This window comes from Polypterus senegalus, chromosome 12 (genome assembly GCF_016835505.1).
Source record: "Polypterus senegalus isolate Bchr_013 chromosome 12, ASM1683550v1, whole genome shotgun sequence".
NCBI classification, from domain to species: Eukaryota; Metazoa; Chordata; class Cladistia; order Polypteriformes; family Polypteridae; genus Polypterus; species Polypterus senegalus.
Genome location: NC_053165.1, coordinates 105,436,684 through 105,442,683, shown reverse-complemented (window position 1 = coordinate 105,442,683; position 6,000 = coordinate 105,436,684).

Genomic DNA, 6,000 nt, shown 5'->3' with positions numbered 1-6,000 from the left:
GTACTCACAAGCGAGGAGAGTGTGTTGAGCAGATGAAAAGAGTACTTTGAGAGGCTGATGAATGAACAGAACAAGAGAGAGAGAAGAGGTTGGATGATATGGAGATAGTGAATCAAGAAGTGCAACGGATTAGCAAGGAGCAAGTAAGAACAGCTATGAAGAGGATGAAAAATGGAAAGGCTGTTGGTCCAGATGACATACCTAAGGAAGCATGGAGGTGTTTAGGAGAGATGGCCGTGGAGTTTTTAACCAGATTGTTTAATGGAATCTTGGAAAGTGAGAGGATGCCTGAGGAGTGGAGAAGAAGTGTACTGGTGTCGATATTTAAGAATAAGGGGGATGTGCAGGACTGCAGTAACTACAGGGGAATAAAATTGATGAGCCGCAGCATGAAGTTATGGGAAAGAGTAGTGGAAGCTCAGTTAAGAAGTGAGGTGATGATTAGTGAGCAGCAGTATGGTTTCATATCAAGAAAGAGCACCACAGATGTGATGTTTGCTCTGAGGATGTTGATGGAGAAGTTTAGAGAAGGCCAGAAGGAGTTGCATTGCATCTTTGTGGACCTGGAGAAAGCATATGACAGGGTGCCTTGAGAGGAGCTGTGGTATTGTATGAGCAAGTCTGGAGTAGTAGAGAAGTATGTAAGAGTTGTACAGGATATGTACGAGGGAAGTGTGACAGAGTTGAGGTCTGCAGTAGGAGTGACGGATACATTCAGGTTGGAGGTGGGATTACATCAGGGATCAGCTCTGAGCCTTTTCTTATTTGCAATGGTGATGGACAAGTTGACAGATGAGATTAGACAGGAGTCCTCGTGGACTATGATGTTTGCTGATGACATTGTGATTTGTAGTGATAGTAGGGAGCAGGTTGAGGAAACCCCGGAGAGGTGGAGATATGCTCTAGAGAGGAGAGAAATAAAGGTCAGTAGGAAGAAGACAGAATACATGTGTGTAAATGAGAGGGAGGTCAGTGGAATGGTGAGGATGCAGGGAGTAGAGTTGGCGAAGGTGGATGAGTTTAAATACTTAGGATCAACAGTACAGAGTAATGGGGAGTGAGGAAGAGAGGTGAAAAAGAGAGTGCAGGCAGGGTATAATCGGTGGAGAAGAGTGTCAGGAGTGATTTGTGACAGACAGGTATCAGCAGGAGTGAAAGGGAAGGTCTACAGGACGGTTGTGAGACCAGCTATGTTATATGGATTGGAGACGGTGGCACTGACCAGAAAGCAGGAGACAGAGCTGGAGGTGGCAGAGTTACAGATGTTAAGATTTGCATTGGGTGTGACGAGGATGAACAGGATTAGAAATGAGGACATTAGAGGGTCAGCTCAAGTTGGACAGTTGGGAGACAAAGTCAGAGAGGCGAGATTGCGTTGGTTTGGACATGTGCAGAGGAGAGATGATGGGTATATTGGGAGAAGGATGCTAAGGATAGAGCTGCCAGGGAAGAGAAAAAGAGGAAGGCCTAAGAGAAGGTTTATGGATGTGATGAGAGAGGACATGTAGGTGATGGGTGTAACAGAACAAGATGCAGAGGACAGAAAGATATGGAAGAAGATGATCTGCTGTGGCAACCACTAACGGGAGCAGACAAAAGAAGAAGAAGAAGAAGTTGACTTTATTCTTGACATTTCCACTTTATTCTCGTAGTTTATTTTGTCAGTAGAATGTCACAAACTAAACTTCATTTTAAATGAATGTTTAATTTGCTAGATTTTCTCAAACCCTGTCATAAGTTAATGTAGCACATTAAATGCTTTGTGTTAAGTGTTCCCCGACCCAGTTGTTAATCTCTACGCGCTTCTTAAACTGACTTCCTCTTGCACTGAGGAGGCACAGACAGCGATCGCCGCTCATTAACTTCATGATATTCCGGCTCTATGAACATTCAGAATACTAAGATAAATACTTGATATCTTTTTCATGATGAAATGCATTAAAGCATGTATTAAACATGGGTGGCAGGGGGCACGATGGCATGGTTGTAGTGCTGCTCCCTTGCATTAAGGGGTCCCCAGGTCTACGCTCAGTGTAGAGACCTTTATGGCAGGTGTGACGAGGCTCCAAAAAACTGGATATATGAATGGGTATCGCGCAGGTTTAACTGAAATATTGTGTGAATGTTGGGTTCGTGATGTGGTGGTCGGAGACACGAACACAGAATTCAATGGATGTTCTTCTGAGTGGGCTTTCTTTATAGCATGCATGCTGTCTCTATCTGACGTACTAAACTCCCAGTTCCCATCCTTCCTTTTTCTTTCTCCACATAACCAATCACCACACGATAAACGTCTTTGTGAAATTAAAACTAGTTATAAACTTAGACCTCAGAGTTTTCAGAACTTTAAAAAAAATCTTCGTACATGTTTAATTATGCCATCCATTTAGGGTTGCGCCCATCACAGCAAGCATCGTGTGTGAGGCAGGAGCAAATCCTCAATGGGGCGCCAGCAAATCGCAGGGTGAATACGAGCAAAACATACACTAGCAGGGTCAATATAGCATAACAAAACCCGCCATCCTACATGACTTTGAAAGGAAACTGAAGCATACATGTCGAGTAAACCCTCCAGAAAAACATGCAAACTCAAGGCTGGGAACACCCGGGACCCCCTTGCTGCGAGGCAGCAGTGCAACCACCACGCCACCGTGCCCCCACCCTGTGCCCCCACATGCTTTAACACATTTCAGCATGAAAATGATATCAAGTATTTATCTTAGCATTCTAAATGTTCAGAGAGCAGGAATATCATGAAGTGAATGGATTGTGTGCGGCGATCGCTGTGTAGAGGAAATCAGTTTAAGAAGCGCGTAGCGATTAACAACTGGGTCGGGGATCACTTAACACAAAGCATCTAATGTGCTACATAATTTATGACGGGGTTTGAGAAAATCCAGTGAATTAAACATTCATTTAAAACATTGTCGGGCAACCGGTGCGCCGCAACGCACTGGTGTGCCGTGGAATTTTCTAGGGGCGCTTTGAAAACTTTTGTAAAATATTTAAAATTGCTAGTGTTTTTGAACTTTTGGTTGATTATAAAGATAAAGTTTAAAAATATATATTTTATGTTGGAAAAACAGATAACGGAACACTTACGGAAATGAAGTCTAAGAAACGCGAGAGACTTCAAATGATCGACAAGGAAATGCGCGTCTGTCTTTCGAAAATTGATCCTCGCATCATCTCATATGTGCTGAAAAACAATCTCAACGTTCACATTAATTAAATTTAAGATTTATCCTTTGATTCCTTTATTAATAAAATGTCTTTCAAACTTGTACAATTAACTGTTTTATTGGCTATCGTCCATAGATTGTGTTGTCACGACTTTATTTATGGGCAGTCCCTCCGGTGCGCCGCGAAAGAAAAGTTTTGGACTTAGTGCGCCGCAACTCGAAAAAGGTTGCCTTTCACTGATTTAAAATGGAATTTAGTTTACAATGTTCTACTGACAAAATAAACTACGAGAATAAAGTGGAAATGTCGAGAATAAAGTCAAAGCGTCGACTTTAATCTCAAAATTTCGTATTTTTTTTTTCAATGTGGCCCTAATACACTTCCGTAAGTTAAAGATTGGATTTCTCTAATATTTTTGTGTGCGAGATGATTCGCCAAAAAGGTGATATATTTTATAGCCTTTAAAATCCAGTCTTCACCAGGGGTGCTAATAATTATGGAGGGGTCTGCAGCGTATGAGTTCTTTTGTTTATTAGAAACTCGTCTCCTCCTTCGCTTTGTTGCACCTTCTGGTTGAGGGGATGGTACTGCAGTTTCTTTTGAGGTTCAAACACAATGTAGCAGTGCTATGAATTAACGGACTCCATTTCCCAGCTGCCCTGATTGGATGGCTGCAGAGGGCACGGGGGCTGCTAGGGGACAAGAGGGGCCGGCGAGAACTTTAAAAGGAAGCCAGCTGCTCTGTAAAGGAGGTCAGTTTTTTGTGTTTGTGTTCATCTGTCTGTCTTGTCTACAATTCCACCTGTGGAACATCATTTCCATCCTGGATCGTCGTACCTGCAAGGGTGTATGGACTGCCTTGTGCCTGCCTGTCGTGTGAGGAGTGTTGGATTGGACGTCAGGCTTCATCAGAGTGCTTCAGCAGGGTCCATCCTCTTGTTGCTAGCAACATCACATCTTCTGACCAACATACAAGATGAACGCGTGGCGTGAACTTTCATACACAGTCCTCCTCTGCTTGGGCACTTGTTGTCTTTGCAAGGTTTGGACTAATGGCACCCCTCGTCCAACTCCTGTGCCAGACAGTCTTCCATTTTTTCAGTCCAGCTCTTGTTACTCTTTTGAAGTAGAAAGGATTGTATTAGGACCACACCCTGGGGGTCTCTGGAGGCAGCAGTGAGTTAGGGGGTGCTGCGGTGTTTTAAAGGCAGGAGTGGACGTCTTGCCAGTATTTTCTTGGGTACACATAAGTCCATCCTTTCAGTGGACCATTGGTGCAAAGCTCGGCGCATGAAGGTTATCAGTCCTTGAGCTGAATGTTTAAGTGGTACCCTAAGAAAATGGCTGTGAGATGATCATTTTAACAGAAAAGCTGCAGAGGCTGATTTCCAAAGAGAGGCCTGCTGAAAAAAAAAAGCTGGCAGTGGCTTACTAAACCAGGACTTGTGTTCCAGCCTGGCAAAATGGGTAATGCCAGTCTGTCCTGCACCACACAAATAGACTCAAGGCTGTCATGGCTGCCAAATGTACATCTACTAAATGTTGACTACAGGGGGTAAGTGCTTATGTGATCGGTGTTTTTGTGTTTTATATTTGTAATAGGGGTGGCACAGTGGTGGCACTGCTGCCTCGTGTTAAGCAGATGGATCCCAGGTCCTCCCTGCTTAGAGTTTGCATGTTCTCTCCATGTCCACATGTGTTCCCTCCCACAGTCCAAAGACATGGCGATACTGAAGTGGCCCGTGTGTGTGACTGAGGTGTGTGTGTGGGTGGACTGGTGCCCAGTTCCTGCCTTGTGCCCCATGCTAGCTGGAATAGGCTCCAGCACCCCCCGTGACCCTCTTCAGCACTAAGCGGGTTAGCAAATGACTCTGTAAATAATGTAGACCACTTTGTAAAAATCTGTGTTCACTTTCACATTTCAGAGTCTTTATCTGTTGATCGGGGTCAGAAAAATCAAATTAAATTGACTGGGATTCAGTGTTGTATAACAGTAAGAGGGTGAATCCCTTTTATAGACTTTGTAGTTAACTGGATGGCAGAGTTTAGAAGCAGCAGCTAAATGGCTATGCAGATCACTAAGCAAGTGCAAGGGTGGGCTTCCAGATAAATAAAACACGATCACAACAAAATTGAGAGAGAGAACCAGTCTTGAAATGTAGTAAGCCTGCCATGTTTGCTCGAGAGTGAACTCTGGTGTAGTGCGTGAGTGTGTTCAGCCTCTTTATGAGCAACTCTACAGAAATGCGAGAGACAAACGTCAGTCACGCCAATTAAAACGGTTACGAGCGATTTGAAGAAAAGCCTACTTTTGTACCTCTTAAAGGAATTCAAGTCTGTTTGCCAATCAAACATTTGTGGCTTGTAATATCTGAGAGGGCTGTGATTGTGAGTTTTCCTCATGAAATTAACTCATCTTATGTGCTGATAACTGACCCAGTGCCACGATATCATGCTTTGAGTTTCTCATGCATGAGCAATTGTATGGCGGTGCTGCTTAGCTTAGCTGATTTAATAAAGCACACATTCTAAACGGAGCGTTTCTAAAGAAGAATCAGCTTCTGAAAGTTTCCATCCTATCATATTTTTCAGATAAAGACTTTTATTTTGGTAAACGTGGCTTGATAAACTCTGATAAATGCTAACTAGATTGGCCCTAGTGTGTACTTGGTGTGTGGGTGTGTTTGTGTGTGTCCTGCGGTGGGTTGGCACCCTGCCCAGGATTGGTTCCTGCCTTGTGCCCTGTGTTGGCTGGGATTGGCTCCAGCAGACCCCCGTGACCCTGTATTCGGATTCAGCGGGTTAGAAAATGGATGG